General features: G+C 39.4%; 1 protein-coding gene across 6 annotated transcripts in view; it reads right to left on the bottom strand.

Annotated features, from left to right (window-relative positions):
- Positions 1–16,607, bottom strand: part of GTDC1 (glycosyltransferase like domain containing 1) — a gene marked incomplete at its 3' end in the record, with an annotated part of 248,619 nt that overhangs the window by 191,735 nt on the left and 40,277 nt on the right. The gene's annotated exons all lie outside the window — the stretch shown is intronic.

Here is a 16,607-nt window from a genome sequence, read left to right as displayed (position 1 = left end):
TCCATGCACTTACCCTTGCTGTTTTAATTCAGAATTATTCTCTCCTTTTCCAAAGAGGAGGACATGCTGCCCTGTGGAGAATGGGTATATGACGCATCATTGACTCTTTTCAGGCAGCAGATCATACCTTAATCTGATTGACAAGAAGCTAAGAGAGCCAACTCCCAGCCAGCGTAACCAGTGGTCAAGGATCATGGGAGTTGCAGTCCAAAAACATCTAGAGGGGAACAGGTTCCCTACCTGCGCTCCAAACACTAAAGAAAATGATGATGCCAATGATGATGTTGAATTAGGTCTGGAGAGACCTAGATTCAGATCCCAATTGTGCCATGAAGCCTGCTAGGTAGTCTTGGGCCACTCACTCTCCACCTAACCTTTCTCAAAGAGTTGTTGTGAGGATAAGACATAGCAGGGAAAGAATGATGTGTGCCACCTTGATCTCCCTGGAGGAAAGGTAGGATATAAATATAGCAGGGTACAGGACAAGTGGCAAAATGTCCTAGGCTAGCCTTGACCCCAATATACACACTTTTTGAACAGCAGACCACCACACTGTACCATGCCACATCACAAACTGATTTAGAAAGCTTCCTCGTTTCAGTTCTTACATGCAGTATAGGCCTGTCGTTTGAGAACGTAAGTGCAAGTTCCCCATGGGCATTAAAGATGAGATCCACATTTCTTTCAATCCCAGACACAACTAACAGCAGAACTGGATCGAAATACATTTTCTCACCCCACCACCAAGCCACGCCCATTCTCAGGAGCAATTAAAACTTGTACAAATTAATATTGTATATTATTATTATTATTATTATTAGTTGTTGTAGTAGTAGTATTAATCTACACATTTTAACTAGTTATGCGACATATTTGTATTAGCAACAATGAAAGCAGGATGAAAGTATGTAAATCATGCCAGCACTGCATTTCTAGTTTTCCTGCAATCTCATACGGTATCACGTATTATTCTTGTTTTGCTTTGGTGTTTTGTTTTGTTTAAAAAAAAGCTATTTCCCTTGACCTTGCCAAGTTAAGGTAAATATACGCCATGTACTCCTAGGAGATCTTGAAAAGCCACCGATGATAAATGGCCTGAGAACATTTACCCTATCAGATGGAATGCAAAGCTCAATTAGGTATAAATCATTTCAGGTATTTTAGCCATTTCAAAGGAAACAACAAATATTAGAACAACATTGCTGCTTTCTCATTACAGTACTTCCTCTCTCAAGGGTGTCTCCTTGGAATCAGTAATTCTCCGTGATGTACTAATGGCTTGGTTCCATTCTCAGGAGTGCATCACTGTGCGGCTTGAAAAATTCACTGTTCTGCATTACATCATAGTCACACTCACCCCAGCCCCCAAGAAGGTACATTGCTAAGAACCTTGATATTCAAATACAGGTCAGCTCCTCCATGAACAGGATACAGGCAGCAGCATTCTGTTCTTTGAAAACTTCCACCTTTTGTTCCAATACTTAAACAGTGTATCTGTTTCTGATCATGAACACTATTTCGAACATTAAAAAAAAATTAAATAGGCACAGGACAAAAAATGTTGGCGAAGGCTTATTCCAGACCAGTATATATTTTTAAGCTAAAGTCAAAATACACAACACTTTTGAGACAGAACCAAATAAAAGCAAGCTAGGTTCTATACCAGAACAATTATATATTATGTACGGGCACTCCTGGTAAGTGGGAAATGCAACTCAGAAATGGAATAAATAAAAATAAATCATAAACGCTGCACATAAAAGTCTCCTGATAAAATCAACACAATGCCTGCCTTATACTGCTTTGAACATGCAGATTTTCAGTAAACTTGGAAACAGTTTTTGCTAGCACTGGGGTGGAGGTAGTAAAAAGAAAATGACAAAATACAAATATTAGGTATAGATGAGCTATGTGGAGGGAGGGACCAGGAAACAGTACATAAAGGACACTTCATAGGTCACTAATGGCTCATTTTTTGAGCCACCAGGTGTCCTTGACTGGTTTCTCTTTTGAGGAACCAAAGATTTTCAAATGTCAAATACAACTGGCAGCCTCACAGATGTCTAGAATAAACATGGTGTTCATTTCTGCCTATGATAATTGTGTAAATAAGCAGGTAATAATACTACGAATACTAATCATTTTATTATTTATACCCCACCCATCTGCCTGGGTTTCCATGAAATTTGTATTTTATGATGGACTTCCAGAATGTTCTACTACTGATAACATCAGAACTATTACAAACTATACTGACAGCACGACATGTCAGAAAATTCTTCATTCAACTAAAGAAAATTTACAGCAGTTATACTGCTACCAGCATTGAAGCTACTGTAAGCAAGTATGTCTGAGAATAAACTTATGCAGGGTTGTATATTAAATTTGACATCTTAAAACAAAACATCATTACCATCTTCCAATGATTGTTGTACAAGGTCCTTCCTTTAGAACAGAAAGGGCGAACCCTTTCTCAGGCAGAGGCTATGTTTCCTCATGAACAAACCTTCCAGGTGCCACATCACACACTGAGGCCAGAGGCGTAATGGGACAGAGCCACAGATGTGACATGAACAGCGAGGGAGATGCTGCAGTGACTTGGTGTCTTCCTCCCTGAGAATGTGCAAAACTACACTTGCAGCAAGTTCAAGCTGGTTGCCTTTATGGAAGAGAAGGTACAGCAACTTGAGCCTCACCTATCCACACTTTGACCTATCAGACAATATGAGAAATTTCTAGAATATCTCTGTCCTGGAACAGCGATGTGGGGATAAAGGGACACCTAGCTACTTTACATGAATTCAGATCTCCAGGGCCTGATGATACCAAGGGTACAAAAGGAGCTTGCGGATGTAATCTCAGTCTCTGTCTATAATCTCTGGGAATTCTTGGAGAACACGTGACCCTGCAGACTGGAGGCAGGCAAACGCTGTCCAAATCTTCAAAGGGGGGGGGGATGAAGACCCAGGTAACTACAGACCGATCAGTTTGAGGTCAATACAAAGAAAGGTCCTAGAACAGATAATTACATGGTTGGTCTGTGAGCACTTAGAAATGGATACTATAATTATTAATACCCAGCATGGGTTTCTCAAAAACATGTCATGCCAGATGAAGCTCATTTTTTTCCTTTTCCGTTTTTGGATAGAGTTACAAGATTGGTGGATCAGGGGTATGCTGTGGACATAGTCTATCTTGATTTCAGTAAGGCTTTGGACAAAGTTCCCCATCATATTCTTGCAGAAAAACCAGTAAAATGTGGTACTGGACTAAGAAGAGCTTAGAGGACTGTACAAAGAGACCAGGGGGTGCATTTGGCCCATAGGCCTGAGTTTCCTGACCCCTGCTTTAAAGAGACTGTCTTAAAGCACATGTGTCAGAAATACTTGCTCATTTTTAGAATTACTTGCTCATTTTTAGAATTTCTAAAGTATGTTTCTAAAATGTAACCGAGGCAGCAAGTATAGTGAACACTGCCATAGTAAAAAATATGGATTTGACTACTTCTAAGATAAAGGCTACAACTGTGACAGTCCTAGTATTTTCAAACTAGAGCTTGGGTTCAAGAGGCATTTTCACTTACAGATTCAGAATTCTGGGATGGGAGACAACATGAGCCCGAGACTTGTGCTGGCTCAGGCAGCTAATGCTAAGCTCTATTTTAGTATTCCATCTTTATCTTGTCCAAATCCATGCATTCATACATATCACTCTAAATTTCTACTCTTCTCTGAAACTTACAAAAAATATTAAATAGCAAGAGTTTTCGTCTTTCACAGATCACATGAGCAATGCAAGTAATAATAAATTGCAGTTGTTGGTTTGTTTGTCTTTTTTAAAAAGCATACATACAAAATCAAAAAATCTCATTCAATTTGCAGAGGGTTTATTAAAGAAAATGCACTTACTCTTTCGTATGTACATTAATAAATGTGGTTTCACAGATGTCAACCCAGCTCAAATCACAGAGCCATAGTTAGCCCCCCTATGGTGAGCTAATGGGCAGTGTAAGTTACATATTGTATTTAGAAGTCCTTCCACCAAAACATTTTAGCAATCATGAAAAATACAGGGTGCAACAGTTAATATATTCCATAGGTAGATAATTTCTTTGGTTATAGGAAACAAAAGTATTGAGTTTCAGGAATGGTTCTAGTGATGGTTAAAGGCCCACACAAGGGAAATTTGCTCAACAAAAGGTACAAAACATAACATCTCTCTCTGCCACAAACCTTTCATTGATCTGACATACACACTGCACTACTTAGAGGAACAAACATATCTAAACACAAACAAACAAAAAGTGTATGTGTACATACAGCCAAATCAAAATTAAATAGGTATTACCATGATATTTGCTTGCTTTTATGCCACCTCCTCTCTTCACCCAGTTTTAAATACAGAACCATGGGGAAGGAAACCCCACCAAAATGTTTACTAAAATAATTTCAGTTACCAACCATGCTTGTTATTTCTCCTGGAAACCCCAGCTAATAAACGCTGCAACTGCATTTTAACAAATGTGGTAAAATATGACTAATAAAAGTATAATGAGCATATACTTTGAACAGCTATATACATGTTCAAAGGAGACTATAGTAGCGTAGGTACAGTAAATTGGGGGTGGGGGAGATCACACTGTTTTGACAAAATGATAAAGTTTCTTTCTGGGCAAGTTATGTACAAATTACAGCCAACAACCAACTTTTACCAGTCTTTCTAAACAAGTTCCAGTTATTAGACATATTTTCCCACGCATTCACACAATATAAGTAACATTTAAACTGCAATTCAGTTTAAAAAGCAATTCAGCTTACATGACAGATAACTGTTCGAGTTCATTACCTTAGGCTTTACAATTTGAGGAAATTATCTGGAGTGACCATCATGTTCTTCTGTGAGGGATAGAAGAAGAACTGGGGGAGAGCCAATGCTCAGTGGTATATGTTTTGCATGCAAAACAGCCCAGATTTGCTTCCTGACACCTCCAGGTAGAACTGACAAAAGCACCGTCTGAACCCCTGAAAAGCCACTGCCTGCCACGGCAGACAAACAACAAGGGGACTGTGGTCCTCCAGATATTATTGGACTACAACTCCCATAATGCAGCAGCACTGCACAGGCCACGGGCTCCATCATCATTAGAGTATACAAGTGGTCTTCAGATGGGTCAGTAGCCATAACTTGTTTGAAAGTGAAACAACTCAGCAGGAATTGGGGGGGATGCTGAAACCCAACACTTCATTTGGGCTCTTTTCTTGCTTCTGTACAGACTGCTAAACCATGGATAAGCATTATGCACACACCAAATCTACCAGGAAAAGCAAAAAACAAAAACAAAACCTGACAAGATACATATTTCTGAAGTAGTTTTCTACACCAAGGTGACTTGGAATGTGTCTTAGCACAGTAGAATAAAGAAACATGTGATGTGCCAAAACAAGTGCACTTGTCTGCTTCTCTGGGTCCGTTTTTGCTTGAAATTTTTTATTTTTTAAAAAAGTGCTTGCTGCATGGGGCATTTCCCCCTCATTTAGTTAACACGTTAACTGGAGGAAATGTACCTAAGTGGCAAAATCAAGATATATTGGGTGATTATTATTGTTTTTTGCCCATGGCTTTCCCCCCCACCCCCCAAAAAAGAAAGAAAACTGTAAATGGTTAAGTGGCTGAAATTTGGGGACACTGTATACTACTGTGCAGCTCACAATCAATTAGGTGGATTGCACTGTTTGCTGCTGTATTGTTTCTGCAATGAAAAGCATGCTCAGGGTAGATTTCACCCCATTTTTCATAGGAAGGTATTTGACAGACACAGTTTCTCCAGTAGCAGAATGTGGTGTGGGGTGGAGCCACATAGCTCCCATCCCAATGCCAGAGTTGCTGCTGCTTTCCTACACAAGGCTGGGATGAGGTGGCAGCAGGGGCAGGTCTCTGAGTGGAACCAATGGATTGGCAGCATGTTTTGCCTTGTGCCAGCCACACGGCCACAGTCTCACTCCTGTAGAGCTTCATAACGTATTCACAGTACTATGGAAAGCACACAACGAAGCCAAATTAAAATGGTTCACATGAACATACTGTATGCAGGGGTCAGCAAACTTTTTCAGCAGGGGGCCGGTCCACTGTCCCTCAGACCTTGTGGGGGGGGCCGGACTATATTTTGGGGGTAAAAATGAACGAATTCCTATGCCCCACAAATAACCCAGAGATGCATTTTAAATAAAAGCACACATTCTACTCATGTAAAAACACCAGGCAGTCCCCACAAATAACCCAGAGATGCATTTTAAATAAAAGAACACATTCTACTCATGTAAAAACACACTGATTCCCAGACCGTCCACTGGCCAGATTTAGAAGGCAAATGGGCCAGATCCGGCCCCCAGACCTTAGTTTGCCTACCCATGGTATAAAGGAACCATTTCTATCTGAAAACACACAAACACACACACATACACACACACACACACACACACACACACACACACACGTGTATACTCCACACTTGAACTGCAACATCAGGAAATTGAAAGTTGTAATATAAACATGTCCCAGTGACCATTAATCTACAGACACCTTATAGTACAAGGCATAATGACTCCTACTGGAGTTTTACATATTTAAAAAGTAACATGCTATAAAATCTGTGTATTACACTATGCATGAAACAGAAGCGATGGCGATATAAATCCTTAAAGAAAAGTTGTTAATGTGCATGCAGAGTAGCTACATTTTAAACCTCCATATCTCAGCTGCTTTAATTTTTTGAACTATGCAAAGACACTAATGGCCTTTATAATTTCATGCCATAAATTAAACTTGTTTTCAAATTATGGGAAAGCAAAAAAATGGTTTCAAGCCAAAGTATCTCTCTCTCTCTCCCTGGGTATACATATGTATACACTGTATATTATATACAACATTTAAAAAATTTAGCTCTAGTTTTCCCATTGACACTTTTCGATGCTGGATCCAGAATGCCCCAAAACAGAAATGCACTTTCTCTCTGTAGAAGGCCTTGAGTTCTAGCAGAAGCTAATAATTAATGTTTTAATGTATTTTAATCTTGTTTTTAAGTTGTATTCATTCAACTTGTTTTTATAATTGCTTGTTAGCCACCCTGAGCTCGGCCTTGGCTGGGGAGAGTGAGGTATAAATAATAAAAAATTATTTTTATTACCACAAAGATAGACGGTTTTCTTCAATTTCCCTTCCTACAGTCCCCAATGTTCTGCAACCTTCCCGGGCAATTCCACTAATGAAAACTCTGGATCCAACCAGAAAAATCCCCAACCTAAGTCTATCTGCACTGCACTTAGTTCAGTGTTTTAGCTCAAACACCAGGGGTGAGAGAGGGAACATCCAAAAGGAAAAGGTAGGTACTACCATACTCCCGCATCAGACCTGCATGTAGACTGTGCCAGCAAGGACCACAGCAGCGCCATTTCCATAGAAATAGTCAAGAGAACTAGGAAAAAGTCTCCAGGATATTGATTATGGGTCAGAGGTGTCCCAGATGCACATTGACAATTTTCCAAGTAGTTGTACAGATAAGCCTTAAATGTCAGCTCTGTTGACAAGTTCAGCCCTAGGCAAGTAGCCATCACAGAAAAGCAAAAGCAAGGCTCAAAGAATTGCAAGAGCAATCTCTGTGTTGAAGCAGCCATGCTCAGAAAACAAAAACAAGGCACATCCATAGCTGCCAGAACCCCTCTCTGTCTCAGGCTACATACACATCACATTACATTCTAGAATCAATGGCGACTGAGTTCTTCTTCTTTTTCTACATGCCACACACACAATCTAGATGTACTGTGATTGGTTGTTGTTGTTTTTCTCCAGAAAGGCACTTCTGAAGAAACTGATTCCATATCAAAAATAAAAGATTTTTCTGCATTACCCCACAATATGTCCATTTGAGAACAAATGAAAACAGATGTAGGCAGTCCTGGTAACTGGGGGTTTATGCACACCTGCACAAGATGTTGTGTAGGGACATATACTGAGATCTCAATCACCACTTCCTTCTTCATCCGCCTGAGGCATGTGCAGAGAGGAAAAGGCATGGATAACCTAATCAAGGTGGAGGGTTTTGAAAACACATTAAGCATCCACACCTACCCTTGCTGTTGGCGAGAATTGGACTCAATAAGGGACGTGGGTGGCGCTGTGGGTTAAACCACAGAGCCTAGGGCTTGCTGCTCAGAAGGTCGGCGGTTTGCTCCCGTTGCTCGGTCCCAGCTCCTGCCAACCTAGCAGTTCGAAAGCTAGGAAGGTATATGGCGTTTCAGTGCACTGACCTGCTTCGCCAGAAGCGGCTTAGTCATGCTGGCCACATGACCCAGAAGCTGTACGCCAGCTCCCTCGGCCAATAAACCAAGATGAGCGCCGCAACCCCAGAGTCGGCCACAACTGGACCTAAAGGTCAGAGGTCCCTTTACGTTACATTGATAGCAACATGTAGAGGAGAAGCATGAACAATTCTGGATTCAGGAAAAACTGCAGTTTTGTACTACAAATAGTACAAATAGGTTGGTGTGTACGCAGTCCTAATTCACCAAAACTTTTAAGGTAGCTACCAAAATAAGGAATTTGAAGTAGTTAGACTGCAAGCACTGACAGACCAGACAGTACAATCATCCTGAAATAGCACAGCTTTAAACATGTACAGTTCAGCATGTATAGCATCTATATCAAATACTTTGGATTCTAAATTCAAAGTTACCACCTTTAAAAATAAATAAAAAGAAAGATTCAGACTTCCTGCTTGATTTCAAAGCTTTGGAAACCACTTGTCAATAAACAGTATTATTAAAGTGGTATTTATGGTTCCACATGTGACTATAATGCTGATGGGATGTTTGCCCGCATTTCATTCAGGTCATGCTCGCATCTCAAAGAATCTTGTTTTCAACTCTTAATAGTACAAGATTATCAATTCCTATGACCTCAGTGGCTCACATTAGATTTAACTGGATGTTAGAGGTTAGATTAAAAATAGTGTTACATCTCCCATTACCACACCTATTAGTTCTATAACCACTCTGAGATATTTTAAACATGACAGGGGAAGATGTTATTAGCTACTTCCCTATTATAGAAAAAGAATCAGTCTGGTAATAATAGCCTACTATTTGATAATCTCAGACATTTAGGCCTGGACATATGGAAAAACTGTGTCCTGTAGCATTTCCACTAGATCTTAAGTTCTAGCCAGCTCCAGCTAATATTTTGTTTGCTAATGATTCGAATATGGTATGATCTAAGGCAGTCCTATTGAATTCAAGGGGACACAGTACATGCTTATAAGCAGTTCTGTTTATATGAATGGGGTTTAAGTTTCTGCATAACCTTGTACACATTTACCTGGGAGTAAGTTACATTGAACACAAGTAAGCATACATAGGATCATGAATGTTGGGTATCTTGTGTCTAATAATTGCACATCAGACTTACCTTGAAAGACACAAATTTTATCTGGTTTTCAAAATTCTATAGAAATTGGAATTGTACACTTAATTTTAAAATCAAAGCAATCTATGCACCTAAATATCCAGAAGACAAGCCATGAAGAAACCCATATATATATATATATATATATATATATATATATATCACAGTATAAACTTTTCAGAGCAAAAAAATATATATTCAAGAGACTAGATTAGATTAGAAATCTATATTCAATTATATTACTAAAAATCCCAACATGACACTCTTTTAAATTCACAGGCTGGTTTCTACATTATAGTGTCTCCTGTTTAGGAGAAACTAAGATTTGAGCAATATCATCACTCAAATATTAGACAAAAGATGACACGAAACCCTCTCTGTATACCTCTGGTCGTGTTAAAGAGAGAAGATTGAATCAATGATTTTGACAAGCTTTCAAAAGCAACCTAGATAGCATTGTGCTAATTATTTCTTCAACACACCTTAAGCGTGGAGAAATTTATTAACAAAGATTGCTGGACACAAAGACTACGTCTCAGAAACAATACTTTGCATTATAGGCTGAGACTATTCTTCAGGAATCTAGCAACAAATAAACCGAAAACATTCTGATACCCTATTAAATTTGCAATTTACTTAATTTAATACATATATTAGAATCTTATAAATGAATCTCTGCTATTTATTACTTATTTAAAATATTTCTATTTTGCTGTTCATCCCAAAGTGTCATAGCAGTTTGTAAAAATAGAAAAATATAATTGAACAACATTAGTCATGCAGTAATACAATACAACATCAAAAGGTTTAGAAAGAGTAAAACTGAAAGACAGAGTGTGAAGGCTGTATGGAAAAGAAAATCCAATGTGGCCTTTGCAAGTGGTGGAATGCAGTAAAGGGCCTCATTAGATCATCTAGGGTACAGATCATATGGGACTAGTCTACTCCAATGCATGGGGCTACCTCTGAAGATGGTGTGGAAACCAGCTAACACAGAACGTGGAGCCTGCCTATTAATAGGTGTAACTTCCAAAACATCCTAAAACACTCCTGTGAGTGATGCTCTGTACACTCTGCATCCAGATTACTTCAACTACTGGTTTGGCAAGCAGTGTGCACCTGACAGTAGTCACAATCTATCTTGTATCCATTCTGTCATTCCTGAAATATTGACTTTTGATGTGTTTTCCCCCAAACCAGATTTGATCCAAATTGAGAAAAAGAATGACCTAGCTGCATTTTAAGCTGGTAATGTGCACAGTCACAGCTTGGGTAGTTTTACTAGTGTAGTTGTTGTTTTTCAAAAATATAGTACTTTTATTTGGCTATAAAGCAAATAAGTGTAGTAACAGAAGAACAGTATACCCTGAATGGAAAAATCATTTTGCCTTAGTAACATTGTTTTTACTACTCCCGCCAACCTTCTGACATCTCATAAAGCTCTCCAAGTGCCTATTCACATTCTTGGTCAGTTTACGAAAAATTAGTACACTTCTCACCAATCCCAACCAAGGCAGATGCTAGAACTAAAGTGCCTCTGGTTAGTTATCAGTATGGCAGATCAATAGTTCCTGAACTCCAAGCCAAAGTTTGTTTTAGAAGGGATTTTGTCCCTTAGGCATTGAAGCTTATCACTAACACTTCTTGGTAAACGTTGCATCTATGAATTCACCCCTACTGGAGCTCAATATAAAGGAAGTTGCTCCTTCTTCCATCTTCCTTGCAGGAATAGTATTAATGGGCAACAGCAGTAGTAGAGAATGCTGTTCAGGGCCAAAGTAATTCACAACCAAGCCTCTAGCACTACTTTCGTACACAGCAGCACAGGTCTCAGATCAATTCAATGCAGAGACTCTTAGGACCAACTCTGTGATGTGCTAAACCAGAAACACACACATACCAAGCATCTTACCCCATGTTTGCTGCTTTCAAAAGAATCAGCCCCTACAGTCCATGCAAGTTCATTCCAGGGTGAACAATTCTGCAATGTGCGAAAATGCCCAGATGCGGATGCAAGCCTTTTACACAATGGAAGATTAAGGAAGCTATCAAGGCACAGATAAGGGTTGGCAAAACAGACACTTTTTGGGGGGTTTTTAAAAAAACACCTTTACATTTTATTTTTAAAAAATTCAAGTTAAAGATAAAACAAAGCAGATGCAAAGGGTGAAGACTAACATAACAAGCTTAATACTCAATAACAAGGCCTACTGATAAACTTAACGTTTTCTTACTCCCTTTGATTTTCTATACACAATGTACTTCACAAGCTCTATCTGCAGTGATGACAAACCAGCAGAAAATAGCATATTGGGTCGCAATGTGTCAGTGATATTTCCTTGGAGAAAATTAAACAAACACAGATTGTACAAGGGTACACACCTTGTGCAAGGGGTACAAGGTGTTATTTCAAGAAACGCAGAGAAGCTAGGCCTGCTTCAGGAAGTTTCACAAATATATTGTATTTACAGAAAACTGACTTTTGTTACTCATGTGTTGTATTTTATGCATTTATACCTTTCAGTGTAAAACATTTTTACAATAATTGGACAACTAGCATGCTTCAGCAAAGCAGTAAGGTTTTAAATCCCAAAGAAGGATTCCTGTGCTGAGAAAACTGAAATTAAGGGTTTCTTCATAGATTACTCTATGAGTAAAACACCAACAGCAGCATCTTCTGAGCAGAGTTTCATTCTGGGGTTGCTGCTTGTCTATGAAAATCTGCTCCTAGGAGGGTTTGGAGACTCTTAGAGCTGGTTTTTGGAGTGCAGGAGGCAGGTTGTGGGAGGGTGGGGAGATAAATTGGTAAAAGTCACTCTTCTCCCTTCAGCCACGGGGATCCCAGTCCTGGATCAAACGCATTTCATGGATGGAAGGAGCCACATCATTTCCAGAACACGAAAGTCTGGATCTAACCCTTTGAGGAGTTTAAAAGGGGGGAAGGGTATAATCCAGGTTTGTAAATCTATATTTACTGTATACTATAATTCTGCACTAATACACAGACACACACAATGTGTATATGTATATGCATGCATTAAATATATAAATGACTCGATAGACCCTTTTTCTCCTTTCCATCCTGCACCAACAGCATTCAGATAGAAACACCATGACGAAGGCTCAAAAGGATATACATAGGTCATGAGTAAAAACATGCTGCCTTAGGGCCCAGTAACTAGGTGGAATCACGGCATCAAGGAGCTAACCCAGAAGCTAAAAAGGCATGTGCAAAAAAATTGTGGTTTAATAACTTGCTAGAAACCCAAGAGTGGAGAGATGAGGCTTTGTGACGCCACCATTCTCTACTTCCTTCTTAAAGGAACCATCTCAGAGACCAGAGCTCTACTCCTTCCCTCCCAAATCCACCATCCTTGGCTAGCCAAATTGGTGTCCCTCCAGGTATTGTGACCTACAACCATTGACCATGCTGGCTGGAGGGCATCATGTTTATTATCCCTCAATGTACAAATAAAGCTTCCTGAGAAGTCATTTTATAGTCACTTGAAAAATCCACTTCAGGAAGTGTGCTTGACAGCCAGGATGTGCACAAATCCCCATGTGCTAAAGCACTCTGCCGTGTCTTGTGCATTAGCACATCCAAGGTGTGTGCTTTCTGGCCGTTAAATGTAGAACCTGTCATGCATCTCTGCTTATTTACAACCGTCACTGACACGCGGCAGACCCTTACGATATTTTGCCAGGTGCCTGATGACACCTAATAATGTCCACTGGCATGCCTGAAACATTTATCAAAATTCGCCAACTGCTGCCTCACAGCACTTTCAAGCCATGGGGAGCTCAGGAAATGAGGCCAACTTTTAGGGATTTAGCTGTCACTAAATGTGGGCTTCAAAAAAAAAATACTTGCAACTTACCTGGGAATTTACAAACTTCATCCCACCCCAGTGTGATCTTAAGCTAGAAACAATAAGATTAAGTCAATGCTGAGGCAACACTGGATTGTTATTAGGGCTGAAAATCAAAATCATATGAGTTTGAAGTGATTAAATCTGCATTGTATATAAACAAACAAAATATTTTTAAAATGTTGCTGCTGCTTATTTTTATTATTTTTATTGATGGTGGTGGTGGTGATTGTCTCACAACACACGCTACACATAAATGAAGCATGCCGTTTTTTGAAAGAGAGAAAGGGGTTTTCCGGGCTCAATTCAAAGTGCTGGTTTTGAACCATGAATCCTTATGTAGCTCAAGACCTCAGTAAGTCAAGGACCACCTCTCCACACATGAACCAATAGGACTCTGCATTCATCATCTGATGTCCTTCTCTGTGTGCCTTCTCCGAAGAAGGTGCAGATAGTGGCAACACACAAAAGGGACTTTTCAGGGGTGGCTTCCTGCCCATGGAATGATCTCCCCAAGGTGGTGCAACATGCACAATCACTGGCTACTTCTAGGCACCCCTTCACAGTGAAAACATTAGGTGGGAACATTCAGCACAGGAACAGACCATTACTACTAATCCCTGAGCACGTGAATGTCCTACTTTTGATGCTAGAGGTCTGGCTGGTTCTACTGCTTCTCTGGGTGCATGAATAGGCCAGGGAATGAACAGCTGAAGACTGTGTAGGATCCTCGTAGCTATGCAGAAAAGGGGCAACTTAACAGTTTACAGAGACAGGGCCAACTCAGGCAGTGCAGGCCACCTTCACCACTCTCATATGTTTCTCAACTTGCATAGAGTACTTTGTTTTCAGATACAGAAGCACTGACTGTACTTGCTACTGGTTCAAGGAAGAAGACAGACTTTGGCTGCAATCTAAGCAATACAGGGCAGGGTACAAGAGTGGACAGTCCCCATTCTCCCAAATGAAGAAGCAGGCTGCCTTTTTATAGAACTGCTGTTTTATGTAGCACCCATAATTCACACACAAGCACTTGACATCTGTTTGGTGGACTTTTAACTTGTTGACTTACTACCCCAGAGTACATCATCTCTAGGCATTAGCGCTTTGACGCTATTGGAAACAGACAGGCAAGGTTTATAGACAGCAAAATGTCTTGTTTTTATGGCTGCACAATAGGGAATTCCTATTATTGTTAAGGCTATATAAAAAATATTGATCCACTGTTATGACTTAAAATGTAACACGGGATCTTCGGAGGAAAAAAAGGGACGGCTAGTGTGTATCATGCAATTCTTCAATTATATAAAAAGGTGGCGACTGATAAGCAAATGCCTACCTAACTTTGAACTGACTTTTTTGGTGCATGCACTTTTTTCATCTGGAGAGGAGGAAGAGATTTTTTGTTTAGTGTTGCTGCTTGTCATATTCTATCTTTTCCTTTTATTTATTTATTATTAACAACAGTTTGGTTGTCTGCTTTCACTCAGGGACTCCAGGGAATTATGCCAGCATTATAAAACTTCACATTATCCCTTTGAGGTAAGCAAGTGTTATGTATTTCTTCATGTACAAAATTAAAAACACAATAATTAACATGCTGCCAAATGTGAAAATGCCAAATAGCTACAATTCCTTTTTTTAAAGAAGATATTTATTAAGATTTTCCATTTTATACAAACCAAGAAAAAAAGGAAAAAGATTAAAAAGAAAAAATATTAAAAACACATAAATTTCATATCTTATTTTTCAATAACATATTTCCCTGACCTCCTCATACCTCCCCTTCTTGTATTCCAGTTCAAATTGTTCATCCAGCAAATCCTTATCTCATAGCATTACAGCTAAAAGCCTTATTTTCTATCCATCTTCTTAAATTATTGTAACTTATACTTTTACTTATATACAAAAAAGAACTATTTTTTCATATTCTTTTATAACCTTACAGCTGATATCCCCTTAATTTCAATCCAACATCACTCAATATTCCTTAATATTACAGTATTTTTGCAAATAGTCTTTGAATTTCTTCCATTCTTCTTCTGCCGATTCTTCTCCCTGGTCATGGATTCTGCCAGTCAATTCTGCCAATCCCATAAAGTCAAAATAGCTACAATTCCTAGCCCTCTTCATCACACTGGCACGGCATTTTTCCAAATACTGGCTTTTGGGAGGGAGGAAACAAACAAAATTGTTCCAAATTAAAGATTTATAGGCATTTTCCAACAAAAGTTTTTGAGTTCATTCAATGTTATCTTTTTTGTATTATTCTGGACACCTCAAAGATTGTTATCATCGTCAAAAGCTACCACTGAAATGATAATCAGGTTGCAAATCCTATACAGTAGACATTTAGATGGGAGTAAAATCCTATTGAATTCAATGGTGCTTACTTATGAGTAGACATGAACAAGATTGTTCAACTATTCTAAACTTGTCCTGAAGTCACCTTCAGGATATTATCAGCCTTGTTCTTATTAATATTCACTCTAACATCGTCAATGTTCCTTTGTTACAGATTCAAACTAATTAGTAAGTCCCAATAATCTTCAGTGCATATCAATACATTAGAAACAGTCATATTCTCTTTGTATACTTTCACTTATCATATGAATGACTGCTGTAAACAAGAAGGCACTGCGCTAAGATCTGATGTAGACCCACCAGTGGTCCCCTTCAGATATTGTCATGGTCACAAGGAGCTCACCAGCACCAACTGGTACCCACTGGGGAGTGCAGGGCAGAGGCAGGGCAGCTAACAACAGGGAGCCAGCAGTTAACAATAGGTTGACATAATGGTGGGCAATGCATAGCAACACTGCAATCCCATGCATACTCACGTATCATTAAGCGGTCCCATAAGACCCTCAGCAATTTTCAACTGGTCCGTGGGCAAAAATATTTGGAAAGCATTGATCTAGAAAGATGCCTCCTGTTGCACATATGCAGGGGACAAGTTCTATGCAACAGGCTCCTGTGCTTTTCAGAGCAGCAAAAGAGGCAGATGTTCAGCAGGTGTAGCTTTCCCCAGATTAGAGATTTAACTAAGTTTAGGAGCCTGCTACAGGCATCAAAATAAATGATCCCTGCATTTTTAACATCCAAAAGGCATTTCAGGGCATGTAAAGTTGTCGGACCCAGAAGACCAGTAGACCCTTTGCTAGTTTTGGCTGCACACATTTTTCACCCTGCTTCTTCCTCAGCCTCACATTCAAAATCCAAACTGTTGGATTACTAATCAATACACACTCATTGTACACTCAACCATACTAGCTTCCCTAT

This window comes from Podarcis filfolensis (assembly GCF_964270895.1).
Source record: "Podarcis filfolensis genome assembly, chromosome: 1".
NCBI classification, from domain to species: Eukaryota; Metazoa; Chordata; class Lepidosauria; order Squamata; family Lacertidae; genus Podarcis; species Podarcis filfolensis.
Note: the sequence above shows the minus strand (reverse complement) of the source record. Positions and strands in the feature narration are given on the sequence as shown.